Raw genomic sequence first — 17,580 nt, forward strand, 5'->3', positions numbered from 1 at the left:
CCTGTCAAACAACAATCCCCTTCTGATTTTCGTACCATGTGTAGGAGGCTTTAGAATCAACTCCAGATTTTTTTTTCTGCTTAATTGATGAAGAAATAATGAAGGAGTAACCCACAGCTGGCCATGAAACAGCTTTTGATTCAATTGTCCAATTACTTTTGGTCCCTTGAAAAAGGGGTGATGGCTATTCTTAAAAGCTGTAATTCCTAAACCCTTCCTCCAATTTGGATGTACATACCCTCAAATTAAACCTGTCCATTTTCAGCCCATATCCATTATATAACTATAGCTTGAATATGTTTTGGTAAATACCTGGAAAAAATCAAAAATTGTGCCTGTGTCCAAATATATATGGACCCAACTGTATGTTGTATAAAAGTGTACTAGCCACAATGTGACGAACAGAATTTCTGCTTAGAATTAATTATTTTTAGGCATTATACAGCAGCTTTATGAACTGACTTTAGCTCTTATTGAAAGGCTTCATGTAAAGCTAATAGTCTATGTAGCCACATGGTGTCAGTGTTGTTCTGTTATTGAAGTGTCTGCTGATACTGTAGTTAAACTCAAGAACAAAAAAAAAAAAAAAAAGATATATTGCAGGATACCAGACTTTTTTTTTTACTAGTGCTTCTTTATTTTAACCTAAAGAATGTTTCATTACAAACCTCCTGTCTTAGGGTGACAACACTTGCTAACTGTATTGTATCTTTGAATGAGCTGTGCTATTGCACTAGAACAATAAAATGAAAAAATTACATACTAAGGAGTATTTTACAGTTTAAAGTTGCATGAGAAGTCCCACCCTATTTGTGCCTATGGAACCATTCAAATCAATCCAACTCCGATCAATGCACCGATTTTGAAAAATGTTCCTGCACTATTTTTGACAATTTCATGTGCGACTTGCATAGACATCTGTGCATAAAGTCAAACAGATGTCAGCAAGCCACACATGAAATCGTACTGACCAGCGGCTTTGAAATCACACGGAAGTAGTGCGATTTTAAAGCCGCATTTAGTGTGAACTGGGGCTAAGTGCCGGTTCACACCAGCGCAATGTCATCTGCTGTGCAGATCACATCTGATGTCTGTGCGATGTGAGTTTAGCCATACAGATTGTATGGCTAAATTCGTATCGCATTCTGCAGGACTCTTCTTTTTTTGTCCGCACCAGAATCAGATCGCATGCGATCCATGCGATCCAATTACTGTCCGAATTCACAGTTCACACTGTGAAATGCGAACCGATCTGGGGGTGTTAATAACTTTCTATTCACACCAGCAGTGATTCGCATAGGGGCAGTGTGAACTGCCTGCGGGGGAGATGCAATGCGGGAACTGGCACTGGAATCGCAGCTTTAATAGAACTACACTAAAAATAGATAAATCCTTCCCTGGGCCAGCATTTTAACCACTTGAAGATGTGCATGTTTAACCCTCTTCCTGTCCAGGCCACTTTTCAACATTCCGCACTGTCATAATTTGAATGACAATTAATCATTAGTGTAACACTGTAGTCAAATACATTTTATATGATTTTTTGAGACAGATAGAGCTTTCTTTTAGTGGAGCTTAAAGAGGAGGGCCCATTAAAAAAAAAAAATTAAAAGTCAGCAGCTACAAATACTGCAGCTGCTGACTTTTAATTGGACACTTACCTGTCCCAGGGTCCAGTGATGCGGGGGATCGAAGCCCCGCTCACCTCCCCCTCCGTTCGGCGGCGCTGGCATTGCAACTGTGGGCGCCGGGCTGTGGCTTCACAGCCGGGCACCCACTGCGCATGCGCGAGCGGCACCGCGCACCGTGATTGGCCGCTCAGTCACCTGGGACCTGTAATGGGTCCCAGGTGATTGACGAGAGGGAGGGAGCAGAGCCAAGTCCTTCCTGTGCCGAGGGGGAAGTGATGTCACCAGCCCAGGCACTAAAAGAGGCAGACTACGAGGGACCCCCTAGCAACAGGCATTTAGAGGTGAGTTTAAAAAAAAAATTCCAAATGTTTTTTTTAATTTTAATTTTTTTTTTTTTTTAGGAATTTTCATGTATTTTTTATTTTTTGGGTGGAACACCACTTTAATCACCGCTGTTTTTTGTGTTTTTTTACTATATACATTTACAAAAACATACATTTTGAAAAAAAACCTGCTTTGCTTAGATAATGTTATAAACCTTGAAAAGAATTAGTCTTTTATAGTATCATAGTAGGTAAGGTCGAATAAAGACAATAGTCCATACAGTTCAACCTGTGTCTATAATTATTTCCCATATCCCTGTATATCGTGCTCTTTAAAATGCACATCTCTTAAAACTATCCATACTCCCCGCAGCCACCACCAATTGGAAGAGTTCCACATCCTTATTGCCCTGACAGTGAAAACCCCTCTGTGCAGTTTAAGGTTAAACCGCTTCTCTTCCAATCTCAATGTGTGGCTCCGTGTCCTCTTACACTCCTTGAGACTGAATAGTTTTTTCCTATGCTGGGATCACCAATGAGGTATTTGTAAAACGCTATCATATCTCCTCTCAAGCATCTTTTCTCAAGCGAGAATAAATTTAGTGTTTGCAGTCTTTCCTCGTAATTGAGGTCCTCCAGTCCCCCTATTAGTTTTGTTGCCCTTCTCCAGTTCCAGCACATCCCTTCTGAGGACTAGTGACCAGAACTGGACAGAATACTCCAGATGTGGTCTAACCAGATTTTTATAAGGTGGTAGGATTATTGTTCTATCTCTGAATCTGCACAAACCTTTCATCATAGTACCAACATTACATAATATTATAAAGCACAATGCATATTTGATACAAATGAAAGAAAGTGATACATCATACTACAAGATACAGTCACCACAGATTCAAAAAAGTGACGTCAAGTAGTAGAATTCCAACACGTTTTATATTTATACATATACACAGGGCTCAACAAACCCCGGGCGCCAGGTCGCATTTGCGACTAGAATTAGCGACCTGGCGCCTGGGGCGGCACAGCTGGGGTATTCTGTCTCCGTGCGACACCCCCCGGCGCGATCGCGTTGGGCTGCGCCGGTAATTGAGGCCGCGGCTTTGCGGCCTTCTGCAGTCCTATGGTTCCTTCTGGAATCGGGCGCCCTCTTGTGGTGTAGAGAAAACAAAAAGCCCAAAGGCTGAAGCTGCGCTAGAAATAAAAAAACAAAAAATGAAAAATAAAAGTGACCAGCAATGAATGAGTGACAAAATAAATAACAAAATGAATAAAAGCTGCCAGCACCTGAAAGTCTAGTATCAAACTCCAAAAGTACAATTATAAACTAAAAATATGCGAAAAAATTGTGACTGAAGAAAACTAAGGCATAAGCATATCAGCATGTGATCAATGGTGAAAAATTTATATGAGGCATAATCTAGTAAACAATGATAAAATAACATATATGAAACTTGACATATATAAAAAAATGCAAAAAGAAAAAGTCCCATCAAAGTATTAGTCCATGAATGAACAAGGAAAAAACAACCATCCGTGAAAATGCAAGGAACCAGAAGAAGAAAAAGGAAATCATCCGTGTAATTTCACACCCTAGGTGAGTATTGTAATCTGCTTACCAGATGGCGATGACTGCTGTTACGGCAGTCTCGCCCAGCTCAGGGAAATCGGTCTCCCCAACACCAAAAGTAAAATACCGGAACAGCAGCTAGTGGTGGATAATTCTTGGGAATATGAAACAAAAAACTTCCATAGTGTAATATGTACAAATAGGGTGATTTATTAAAGTTAAAAAGAATCACACTTACAATGTTGCAGTCAGTTAAGAGCAGTGGAGTATAGCGTAAGAACAAATGGTGGTGTCTCCGTCTGTTGAACTTCACTTCCTACATTCGTTTGTTAGCCCATCCTCTTGTGGTGGCCGTTGGTATGACAAGACAACCACCAATGCTAATGGAGCTTCCCCTGCCTGTTTTCACTGCCCGCCCATCTCCTTTCCTTTACTTAGAACCCCCAAACATTATATATTTTATTTATAACACCCTAGAGAATAAAATGGCAGTCGTTGCAATACTTTCTGTCACACCGTATTTGCGCAGCGGACTTACAGGAGCACTTTTTTGGGAAAAAATACTTTTCTTTAATTTCTTTTTTAATAATCTAATGTGAAAGATAATGTTACGCCGAGTAAATTGATACCCAACATGTCACACTTCAAAATTTCGTCTGCTCATGGAATGGTGACAAACTTTTACCCTTTAAAATCTCCAAAGGTGAGGTTTAAAAAAATTCTACAGGTTGCATATTTTGAGTTACAGGGGTGGTCTGGGGCTAGAATTATTGCTCTCGCTCTTCCAATCGCGGAGATACCTCACATGTGGTTTGAACACCGCTTTCATATGCGGGCACTACTCACATATGCGTTCACTTCTGCACGCGAGCTCGGCGGGACGGGGCGCGTTTTAAATTTTTTTTTTTTTTCTTATTTATTTTAACTTTTATTTTTTCATATTTCACTGTTCTTTTTAAAAAAAGTCACTTTTATTCCAATTACTATTGGAGGAGACCTCGACAACCAAATGATGAATTTAAATGGTCCTTTCTGACGTCTTTTTCCATGCAACATAAGCATGTCAAAAAAATCTTTGAACATCACTGGGATGTTTTAAAAACTGACAAAGTTTTAGGACCCCTGTTGCTCGAGACCCCAAAGGTGGTTTTTAAAGGTGTCCCATCCCTTCGGAATAAGTTGGCACCTAATGTCATTAATCCACCGAGAAAACCATCCTTCTTCCGTGACTGGATCGGATTCTATCCCTGTAGAAAGTGTTTGGTTTGCCAGTTTAACACCTGTGGTAGGAAGGCAAGCCATAGTTTTTCCTCCACTGTAACAGGCCGTACATATATGATCAAACAATTTTGCACTTGTGCCACTACAGGAATAGTGTATCTTCTAACTTGCCCTTGTGGCAAACAATATGTGGGCCGGACCATTAGATCATTCACAACACGGGTTTCGGAGCATATTAACCTTATCAAAGCAGGTAGTACCAAGCATACTGTCCCTAGGCACTACAGGGAATTTCACGATCGAAACGCTGCAGGTACTCAGTTCCTTATCATTGATAGGGGGGGTCGACTCTTAGGGGGTGTCTCCCGTTTGGAGACATACTGGATATATGAGTTGGGGTCCCATTCTCCGCAGGGTATTAACGTGGAGTGGGACATCAACTCTTTTATTAACCAAGCATAAATACTGATATGATCTCTCCTTTGTAATCAAACCTTAGAATTTTATTTGGATCGATTATAGATTAATTCAATATAAACTTATAAAATGTATTGATGCCCCCCATTGGCAGTGTCTTTTTAGATCCTGTTCTATGATCTTATATTTTGCCCTATTGGCCGTTAGGTGGATGCCCCTTTTGTAAGCTCATTATTCTGAGAATTTTTATATTTTTTATACAAACTTCATCTTTATTTTAAGCTCATTATTTTGGGAAATCTAAATTTTCCATATAAATCTTACTCTTATTAGTACCCACTTCTGCTGCCTCAATGTTTTCTTATTATCCACCTCTGCTGACACTTTAGGGATCTATGGCCGGCCTCAGACTGAGGCTTGGTCTGACTTCTCTGGAGCGCAGCGGCGTCTCTATGCGAGATGGGTCGGGCAATGATATGAGAATGAGGCTTGGTAAACGAGTTGGAGCGCACTGATGCCGTACTCGTAATGCGGGAGTGACGTCAGCGCGCTACACGGAAGTGAGGCTTGGGTATATGGGTGGAGCGCGGCGGCGGCGCCGCTGTGCCCACACTGGAAGTGCTGATATACTGATAGCGAGGCTTGGTTTCCGGACGGACGGACCGGGCTAATGCACAGTGTAATATATTTTTTACAACACTTCCTGGCCATTAGTAATTTCTGAGGGTTATCATTCAATGACCTTTGTTCTTGAACCTTTGTATATGTGGGACTATAAATATTATAATATTTTATGACCTCTATAACCGGAAGTAGCATTCATTTGTTGCACTTCCGGTATGTGGACAATCCCAGCGGGGGTCATTATCTGTTTATAGAGCGGTGGGGTGAGGGGGTTCCACACCCCAGATGATGGCTTTTTAGTTGAAACATGTCGGGTGGACCCCTCACGACTGCTGCTATATGATGTTTGAGCTGTTTGCTATCTTCTAATATGTGAGTCTGTTTTTAATCATTTTAATAAACCAGTTTAACCCTTTCATGACTAAGCCTATTTTTGAAATTTGGTGTTTACAAGTTAAAATCCGTATTTTTTGCTAGAAAATTACTTAGAACCCCCAAACATTATATATATTTTTTTAGCAGAGAATCTAGAGAATAAAATGACGATTGTTGCAATATTTTTTATCACACGGTATTTGTGCAGCGGTGTTTTAAACGCAAATTTTTGGAAAAGTGACACTTTCATGAATTTTAAAAAATCCAAACAGTAAAGTTACCCCAATTTTTTTGTATAATGTGAAAGATGATGTTACGCCGAGTAAATAGATACCAAACATGTCACCCTTTATAATTGCACGCACTCGTGGAATGGCGACGAACTACGGTACCTTTGAATTTCCATAGGTGACGCTTTAAAAAATTTTTACGGTTACCAGGTTTGAGCTACAGAGGAGGTCTAGGGCTAGAATTATTGCTCTCGCTCTGACGATCGCGGCGATACCTCACATGTGTGGTTTGAACACCGTTTACATATGCGGGCGCGACTTCCGTATGCGTTTTCTTCGCTGCGCGAGCTCGCGGGGACAGGGGCACTTTAAAAAATTTTTTTTTTTTTTTTTTATTTATTTTATTTATTTTTGTACTTTATAAATTGTGTTTAAAATTTTTTTTTTTTTTTTTTACTTTTATTGCTGTCACAAGCAATGTAAACATCCCTTGTGACAGTAATATGTGGTGACAGGTACTCTTTATGGAGGGATCGGGGGTCTAAAAGACCCCCCATCCCTCCTTTACACTTCAAAGTATTCAGATCGCCGAAAACGGCGATTCTGAATACTGTGTACTTTTTTAAATTCGGCGCCATTGGCAGCCGAGTAAACGGGAAGTGACGTCATGACGTCGCTTCCGCATTTACAAGAAGAAGGCTGGAACGAAGCCGCTCGCAGCTTCGTTCCAGTCCGCCCCCAGCCGCCGAAGGCAGCGGAACGGACACCGGGCCTCCCGATCGCACGGGAGGCCCGGTAACAGCGGCGGGAGGCGGCGGGAGGGGGGGGATGTCCCCTCCCGCTCCTCCGGTATAACAGCCGAGCGGCTTTTAGCCGCATCGGTTGTTATACTCGGGTAGCTGATCGCCCGCTGAAAACAACGGTACCGGGATGATGCCTGCAGCTGCGGGCATCATCCCGGTATAACCCCGGAAAGCCGAGGCCGCATATATGCGTTCGGTCGGCGGGAAGGGGTTAAACGTTATCACGCTATGTGAGTATTTTTGCTCCTTGCATGGCATACGAACCATTTGTTTGGCTTATGTTGGAGTGTCTATTGATGTGGAAGCCGTGCTGATATCCCTTTCTGCTGTATGCTGGTGACATCTGACAAGACATACTGTCCAGACCTGTTGCTCATCAAGCTTTCTTGACTTGTATGGCGTATGCCATTTCAGGTCATTGAGTTCCGGTAAGCCTCCTCATTTCCTGGTGATGGCCCCGGGACTGATTTAAATCTTTTATGCACCTACGGTTCTTCTACTGTCCATTTACCTGCCAGATTTGGTTTAAATACCCACCTGTGAACTTGGGAGGCATTTTCTCCATCATTGCTTATGCACTACCCCCATAAACTTTTGGTGCTTTTCACAAATGTTTCACAATTTTGAAATGGACTACTATGTTCTAAGGTTTCTCATATATTATTTGAGGTGTTGAATTTATGGAACTGTCACTGTTTCCTTCATATTAGTCACTGTTATATTTGCTTACAAGGTGTACTATTCATTGCTACACTTAGTAGTTTTGCTGATTAACCACATATTGTCATTCACTTTTATAGTCATATATAGTTTGACAAAATCTATTCACTGTATATGTGCATTTATGGGCCTTTGATGTACACATTTATTGAGTTTATAGTGCTACACTTTTTTCTTTTGTTATTATTTTTACCCTGAGTCTACAGGTGTGTTAGCTGCTACCTCAGTGTTCTTTTTTTGATCTAGCGCAGAGCTGTACTTACCCTTTTATCTATTCCTATTACAAGGAATGTAAAAGAAAAAAGTAATAGAAAAAAAGCATGACAGGTCCTCTTAAATATGAGATCTGGGGTCAAAAAGACCTCAGATCTCATATTTAAACTAAAATGCATTAAAAAAAAAAAAATTGTCATTTGAAAAAAATAAAATAAAATGTCCCTTTAAGAGCTATAGGCGGAAGTGACGTTTTGACGTCGCTTCCACCCTGCAATGACTTGGAGATGGGCGGGGGGCCATCTTCCCCTCACTCGTCTCCATGTCAGGCCAGGGACAGGTTCGGATCGCCTCCGCCGTTACCGACGGCCACGGTAAGCGGTGAAGGGCACTGGAGCGCGGCGGTAGGGGGAACCCTCTCCCGCCGCCGATAAAAGTGACCTCGCAGGGAATCCGCTGCAGAGACCTCTTTTATCTGAAAGATAATGGCGGCCTTGTGTCCCTGCATGGCAGGAAATAAAAGCAGTCACATTCGTTCTAGTCGTCTTTCTGTGTAAATTTAAGATTGGTTAATTTTTATATTGAAAATAGAGCTTTGTCGGTCGTTTACAAAAAAAAAAAACCTGGCTCCTAACTTTTTTAGCTGGCTCCTAGATTCCAAGCAAATTTGTCAAGCCCTGCATATACATATTTCAAGAAAAGTCTTCTTCAGGGAAAATTGTATCACAATCTAAAGAAAATCAAAGTCCCACAGAGTGACTGCTGGACCACTTACATTTTTAATATGCATTTAATGGGCAACAAGTAGTGCGTTCCTAGTGTCAGAGGTTCCAGTCCTCAACTAGCCCAAGCTGCCATACATCCTCTACAAGGCGGCAGGATATTGTGAAAAATCCCAATAATGGCATTCCAAGCATCAATACTTGATGGCTGTATAGAACATATATAAAAAGAAAGAGGGGTAATGAAAGAGACCCCCCCATATATATATATATATATGAATGAGCTCCCAGAGCAGACCCCCCTTAAAAATGTCAAGTTATTCCTAGGTCAGAAACGTACTTGAACAGAGAGGACACAAATACCCGCCCAGGCACTGATCAAGACATCGAATGGAGAGTCTGCACTCACTGGTAACCCCCTTCGGCTGTACACCGAGGGGAAGAATAGTGCCATTTGCCGTCGCTGACGTCATTTTAAATGGTGTGCGTGGAGAGGAGGCGCCGCACCAACGTGGTGACACGGCACATCCTACCATCCAGGCAGGCTGGACATGTGACGCAGCCGGACCACAGCGCAGGCGCAGTGCGGCGTAATCACGCGACCTGTGGATGTGACAGATTCACAGCCATGTTGGAAAAGGGCAGCGCCCACTAGTGCAATGAATGCACTGGGGGTATGATGACGCTGCGTCCTGCCAACACAGGGGGGGGCGGGGCACGATGCGGCGTCATCACCTGTAAAGAGATGCCCCCATCCAAAGAGGATGGAACAATGTGTGGCGTGGGGATCTGTCTGACTGGGTGACCAGGCCAGCAGATGGGCCACAAAAAGGGGTGGCGAGATGAAACGCCACAAGGGCATCTGTACGCCGCAGGGCTTGCAACACACACCTAGGGTCATCACTCCCAGCCACTCCAGGGGTGACCTGGAGCAGATAGGGGGAGGACCAAGGGGACTGATGACCACCGAGCACTGGGATGGGAATGCCGCAGTGTCAACCGAGGCACCAAGGTCCCCCTGTGTCGGGTAGAGGTAGGGCAGGGAGGGTAGGTTCTTACATATAGGAAACCGGAGGAGAAAAAAACCATACACCTCACCCTCGACACTGGGAACCCACCACGCTGCATAAAAAGTTTACCTAAATACAGAAAATGAAAAAAATATAAATATTGATAATCACCACTAATGATAAAGAATTATACATAATCCTGATGGTTCTAAAGCTCCATGCAAACCTGGTCCAAAGAACCTAGCTAGGCCCAGGGAAGGTGAGTCAGAAAAGACCCCACACAAAAACCATAAAGTTACCCTAAAAATATACAAAATGTGTATATAAATATATATGTATATAAACCCTCCAAGCAATATATCTCATGTTCAAATAACCCCCAGTGATCCGCTTCAACCATTAAATTCCCTGGAATTATCCAAGCAGAGAATTCAAACGAAAAACTCAGCCGCGGAGGGGGCCAGCCAGCTGGTATGTGGTGACGTCAGGTCCTTCACCTTCAGTCGAGCTGAAGGACCTGACGTCACCACATACCAGCTAGCTGGCCCCCACCGCGGCTGAGTTTTTCGTTTGAATTTTTTGCTTGGATAATGCTTCTTAGGATGTCAGCTGTTCTATGAATTGAAAATAAAGGAAGTTTTTTAAACTTGCTGCACTACGGAGCACCTTCTTTCCTTTTTTCTTGCCTATTACACGCCACGAGTGGTCCCTTCTGGCTAAAGGAGATAAGGAAATCACAGCCTGCTGTACCAGCACTACGATGTCCAGACCTGCTTGATGAGGAGAGAACCCTGTCAGAAGTGTGAATCAGCTGTTTGGTTGTCGGAAGTCTGAATCAGCAGTTTGCTGCCTGATGATCCATTACACTCAAGCTCTAATGATCTCTGTAATAGGGGTCCCACATATCTGGTAAGCAGCCTCCTTTTACCTTTGATGAGCATAGTGAATTGTGAAGACCCCATCTCCGGTTTATAGTTGAAGGTTGTTTCCCCTATGAGAAACATGCCCCGTTGGATACTATCTTATAAAGACACTACTTAGCCTCTGGAAAAGTTTTCTTTTCATTTACTGAACTCATTTCACATTCTATATATGGATTTTTGCTGATTTTTCTTTTTTTATTGTGTTCATTCAATTTTCATTCATTTGATATTCACCTTTTGTTCTACATATAATTCTTAGGTCTGTTTTTTCAAAGTGTTTCTCTAGGTAGCGCACTTAATCCTTTTTGCTCATGGTAAAGAAAAGATTGAAGCTATTCTGATTCATAAGACTCAGACAATCCCTGAGTTCACCCTCTGGACTGTCCCAGATAATTAATATGTCATCAATGTATCTCTGCCACATACAAATGTGGCGAACATACATGGATGACATTTCTCCTAGTAAAAAAATCTTTCTCCCACTCCCCCAGGTACAGGTTGGCATATGAGGGTGAGCAGCACATCCCCATAGCCACCCCTGCACCTGGAGGTAGTGGGAGCCCTTAAACAAAAAAGTATTATGTCTTAAAATCAAATCTAACATTTGGAGCATGAAAGCATTGAGCTTCCAGTCCGTGGTGGCCCGTTGTCTAAGGACCCGTTCAATGACTGCAATTCCCAGATGATGCGGGATGCTATTGTAAAGGGATTCTACGTCAACTGTGACCAGTATGGCAGAGTCAGGGATCACCAGATTGTCAAGAATTTGTAATAAATGGATCGTGTCCTTTGTGTACGAGGGTAGATACATGACATGGGGCCTTAGGTGTTGGTCTATTATTTGACTTATACCTTCCGTGATACAGCCATTGCCAGAGATGATGGGTCTTCCTGGAGGGTCATCTAGATTTTTATGCACCTTTGGCATAAAATGTAGGTAAATGGGGGTGCCTTGTTCGTATAAAATCCCACATGTCTCTATTGATGGCACCCTCATTGAGGGATTCATCAACGAGGCAAAAAAGTTCCTGATTTAATTTATCAACCAATGCCGGGGTAATTTTTATGATGTGGTAGGATTATTGTTCTATCTCTGGACAGTGGCAGCTGGTGAAGTTTTAGGATGGGGGCGCCAGACCCCGCCCTTCCTTTTTGACCCCTCCCACTTGGCGAAAATGAGCGTGGTTTCAGTGAAATAGTGGGCGTGGCTTAAATGGTGTGGCTCTAAGGGTGTGTGGTTAGCGTCTGAGATGAATGAGGGATGGAGGGAGAGGGAGGGACAGCAGGCCCAGATCCTACACAAAATAGAAATATGTGTATTCTAGAAAGTTTAACAATCAGCAGATAAAGATTCTTCAAACACCTGGTGTTATCACTTCAATCATCCCGGCACCATGGTTGTTATGGTTTCAGGATGATTGAAGCACATTATTTCTATTATTACATTGTAATATAAAATTAAATCATTCAACTCACCATAATGTGTGTCACCTGCCAAGTCGCCTGCATCCAGATGCCATCAGGTGTCCCCAGTGGAGTCCATCCTTACATCAGGTGCCCCTAGCAGAGTCCATCTTTACATCAGGTGCCTCCAGCGAAGTCTGTCCTTACATCAGGTGCCCCCAGCAAAGTCTGTCCTTACATCAGGTGCCCCCAGCGGAGTGAAATCAAAAATTTACACCCTTATGCCGTGTACACACGACCGGACTTTTTGACAGCAAAGGTCCGACGGAACTAATCAGCCGGACAATTCGATCGTGTGTGAGCTTCATCGGACCTTTGCTGTCGAAAAATCAGACGGACTGCAGAAATAGAACATGTTTCAAATCTTTCCGACGGACTTGAGTCCGGTAGAAAAATCCGTTCGTCTGTATGCTAGTCCGACGGATGAACAACGACGCAAGGGCAGCTATTGGCTACTGGCTATGAACTTCCTTATTCTAGTCCGGTCGTCGTCATCATGTTCGAATCAGTCGGACTTTGGTGTGATCGTGTGTAGGCAAATCCATTGCGTCGGAACTCCGTCGAAAGTCCGTCAAAAAGTCCTTCGGAGTTCAGTCCGTCGAAAGTCCGCTCGTGTGTACACGGCATTATGCTTTCCAAAAAGGGGTAATTTGGGGAAGGGTTGAACTGTCCTGGCATTTTATGCACAACATTTAGAAGGTTATGTCACACATCACCCACTCTTCTAACCACTTGAAGACAAAGCCCTTTCTGACACTTTTTGTTTACATGAAAAAATATAATTTTTTTGCAAGAAAATTACTTTGAACCCCCAAACATTATACATTTTTTTAAAGCAAAGGCCCTACAGATTAAAATGGTGGGTGTTGCAATTTTTTTTTGCTTTTACATAGTATTTGCGCAGCAATTTATCAAAAGCAATTTTTGTGGAAAAAACACACTTTTTAAAATTTTAATGCACTAAAACACACTATATTGGCCAAATGTTTGATGAAAAAAAAAGATGATCTTATGCCAAGTACATGGATACCAAACATGACATGCTTTAAAATTGCGCACAAATGTGCAGCGGCGACAAACTACATACATTTTTAAAAGCCTTTACATGTTACAATTTTATATTGACAGTGGAGGTCTACTGCTAAAATTACTGCCCTCGATCTGACCTTCACGGTGATACCTCACTTGCATGGTGCAATTGCTGTTTACATATGACACCAGACTGACGCTTGCGTTCGCCTTTACACATGAGCGTGGGGGGACAGGAGTGCTTTTTTTTTTAATTATTTATTTTGCGCAGCAATTTATCAAACGCAATTTTTGTGGAAAAAACACACTTTTTAAAATTTTAATGCACTAAAACACACTATATTGCCCAAATGTTTGATGAAAAAAAAAAGATGATCTTATGCCGAGTACATGGATACCAAACACAACATGCTTTAAAATTGCGCACAAATGTGCAGCGGCGACAAACTACATACATTTTTAAAAGCCTTTACAGGTTCCAATTTTAGATCGACAGCGGAGGTCTACTGCTAAAATTACTGCCCTCGATCTGATCTTCACGGTGATACCTCACTTGCATGGTGCAATTGCTGTTTACATATGACACCAGACCGACGCTTGCGTTCGCCTTTGCACATGAGCATGGGGGGGACAGGAGTGCTTTTTTTTTTTATTATTTATTTTGCTTTTTTATTATATTTTTAAACTGTTCCTTTCATTTTTCTTTTTTTATCATTTTTATTGTTACCTCAGGGAATTTAAATATCCCCTATGATAGCACTCTTTTTGAAAAAATTGGGGTCTATTAGACCCTAGGTTTCTCCTCTGCCCTCAAAACATCTGACCACACCAAGATCGGTGTGATAAAATGCTTTGCCAATTTCCCAATGGCGCTGTTTATATCCGGCGAAACCTAAGTCATGAAATGCTCGTGGCTTCCGGTTTCTTAGACAATAGAGATGATTGGAGCCGTTCTGGTCTCTGATCAGCTCTATGGTCAGCTGGCAGAACCACCGGCTGCATTCTCGGGTTCCCTGTTGGGAGAGGAGAGCCCAAGAAAACCATGGAAGACGATGGGAGGGGGGGACGTTCCCTCTCACGTTCCCTCCCGCTGCTTATAAAAGCAGTCTAGAAGCTAATTAACCGCTAGAATTGCTTTTACATGAAAGCCGACCGCTGGCTGAAAAAGAATGATACCAAGATGATACCGAAAATACAATAAAACATAGTAAAAATAAAACATTGCAATCTGTGCCTAAAAAATATATCCCGAAGCATGGGGCAATCCGCCCCTAATGTTAGGAGCAAATCACTCCTCCACCCTTGCCCCCATGCTACGGCATAAATGCTCTTATTTTTTAACTGTGGTGGTGAAATCACCTCCGACAGCGCTGGAGTCACGGCTTTATGTATCGTGGGAGCAAACGCTGTTGCTGTCAAGATAAATAAACCCGTGCTGCAGCTGAATGGCGTACCTGCTAAGCAAATGATGGTTAACAATAAAACAAAGTAACATTACAGTATAACAGTAAGACTTACCATACCTGCAAAGCAAATACAATAAAACATAGTAGAAATAAAACATTGCAATCTGTGCCTAAAAAAATATATGCTAAAGCATGGGGGCAATCCGCCCATAATGTTAGGAGCAAATCGCTCCTCACCCTGCCCCCATGCTACGGCATATATGCTCTTATTTTTTAACTGTGGTGGTGAAATCACCTCCGACAGCGCTGGAGTCACGGCTTTATGTATCGTGGGAGCAAACGCTGTTGCTGTCAAGATAAATAAACCCGTGCTGCAGCTGAATGGCGTACCTGCTAAGCAAATGATGGTTAGCAAAAAAACAAAAATTACAGTATAATGTACCATACCTGCAAAGCAAATACAAATTTTTGTGTGTGTGTGTGTTTTTTTTTTCACTTTTTTCACTTTTATAAAAACTGTAAACTGAACGTTGTGAAATAGGGTCTCTCAAAAATGTGATGGCCATCACATCTTTCGAGACCCTGTGTACGTGTTCCTAGGACTGTGTAGTGCTGTACCCTACGCTAATACTCAACTAGTATGTGGTAGCGTTCAAAACAGTCACCAATGCAAAGACCAGGTTGGTCAGGACAGGAGGGACAATAAAACCGGGTGTCAAGCCTATATCCGCGCTTTCTACAGACACGACATCTTCTTTGGGGTGTTCTTTGGGTAGGGGTACCATAGAGGAAATGCGAAAATGCCTCTCATGCAGCTGGCTTACTGCATTTGGGGAAGGTGGGCCACAGCACCATCTGGAAACAGAAGGGCTGTGATGATCTCTTCCTGGAATTTAAGGAAGGATCCAGTTCGTCCTTAAGCTTTGTATAGCACAAAAGCATTCAGCAGAGCCAATTGAAATAAGTATACAGACCCTTTTTTTTGTACCAGCGTCTGGCCTTACGGGCAATTAGGTACGGCGCCAACAACTGGTCGTTGAGGTCCACCCCTCCCATATTAAGGTTATATTCATGGACACAGAGGGGTTTCTCCACAACACCAGTCGCCGTAGGAATTTGGACCGTTGTGTCGTGAAGGGAGGACAGAACGGAAACATTCATATTATCCACTTCACAGCGAGCAAATTATTACATCTCAAGCAGGCTCTCTCCCCCAGCCTAAGACGGGAATCTACAAGCTGCTGGGGAAAGCCCCGGCGATTAGATCGCACGGTGCCACATGCACCAATTTGGTGATCAAACTAGTGACCAAAAAGTGGCACGCTTGTGTAATAATTGTCCACATACAAGTGGTACCCCTTTCCAAATAAGGGTGACACCAAGTCCCACACAATCTTACCAGCGCTCCCTATGTAGTCTGGGCAGTTCTCCGGCTCTACGTAACTATCTCTTCCCTCGTAAACCATAAAACTGTATGTATAGCCTGTGGCCCTGTCACAGAGCTTATACATCTTGACCCCATATCTGGCATGCTTGCTGGGAAGTTATTGTTTGAATGACAAGCAGCCAGAAAACTTAATCAGGGACTCATCAACACAGACAACTTGATGGGGAGTGATCATGATCTTCTTTTGGGCTGATTCAGGCGTTTTTCTGCCTTTTACATTGGTGACCTGAACAAAATCACTGCAAAATTGTGGTAAAAACACAGTAAAAAATGCAACAAAATCGCGGTAAAAACACACGACTTTGAAACGCTCAGGTGTAAATACAGCCTTAGGCCCCTTTCACACGATCGGACTGCTCAGGTCCGCCTGTCAGTTTTGACGGCGGACCTGAACGGGCGCTCCATGTTAGCCTATGGAGCGACGGATGTCAGCGGAGACATGTCCGCTGACATCCAACCCGGTCCAATCCGCTGAAAGCAGACGGATGGCCCTACGTCCAGATCCGTCGCTGGCGGATCGGATCGGGTGAGATCGGATGAAAACGGACATGCTGTCCGTTTTCATCCGATTTCTCCATAGGCAGCAGCGGCGCCTGACAAGCCCCTCCCCGCTAAGTGAGCAGAGAGGGACCTGTCATCCGCCGGCTCAGCGGAGATCAACAGAGAGATCTCCTGCTGAGCCGGCGTACTGAGGCGGGCTCCGTGGAAACGGAGTCCGCCTCGTGTAAATGAGGCCTTAAAGTGAAGGAAAACCCCAAATTTTGAGTCATCACCAAAACAGGAATAGAGGGAAAATCTTCCAATGGGGACTCTGGTGACCCTGGTGACAACCAGGAATTCCCTTACTCTGGAGAGATTTCCACTGACTTCTTGGTTATGGAAGTGAAGAGAAATCTACCCAATGGAACTCAGATTAAAAAAAAAATTGACAGGGTTGTTACCCTCCCTTAGAGCCCTTTCACACTGGGGCGGTTTGCAGGCGTTATTGCGCTAAAAATACTGCCTGCAAACCGACCCAAAACAGCCTCTACTGTTTGTTCAGTGTGAAAGCCCAAGGGCTTTCACACTGAAGCGGTGTGCTGGCAGGAGAAGAAAAAAACTCCTGCAAGCCGCATCTTTGGAGCTGTGAAGGAGCGGTGTATTCACCGCTCCTAAACCGCTCCTGCCCATTGAAATCAATGGGGCAGCGCGGCTATACCGCGGCTATAGCCGCGCTATACGAGCGGTTTTAACCCTTTTTTGGCCGCCAGCGGGGGTTAAAACCGCACCGCCACAAAAACGCCCCAGTGTGAAAGGGGCCTAAGGCTCCTTTCACGTGAAGCCACTCTGATCAGTAGGGGGTCTGTGAGAAGATCTGCAGCTGAATCGGAGTTGAAAGGGATGGATTTCAGGATTTTTACATTCGGGCCCATTCAGTTTGTGTCTGGCAGGCACGGGCAGGGCAATGACAGC

The sequence above is a fragment of the Aquarana catesbeiana genome, linkage group LG04 (genome assembly GCF_042186555.1).
Source record: "Aquarana catesbeiana isolate 2022-GZ linkage group LG04, ASM4218655v1, whole genome shotgun sequence".
Taxonomy (NCBI): Eukaryota; Metazoa; Chordata; class Amphibia; order Anura; family Ranidae; genus Aquarana; species Aquarana catesbeiana.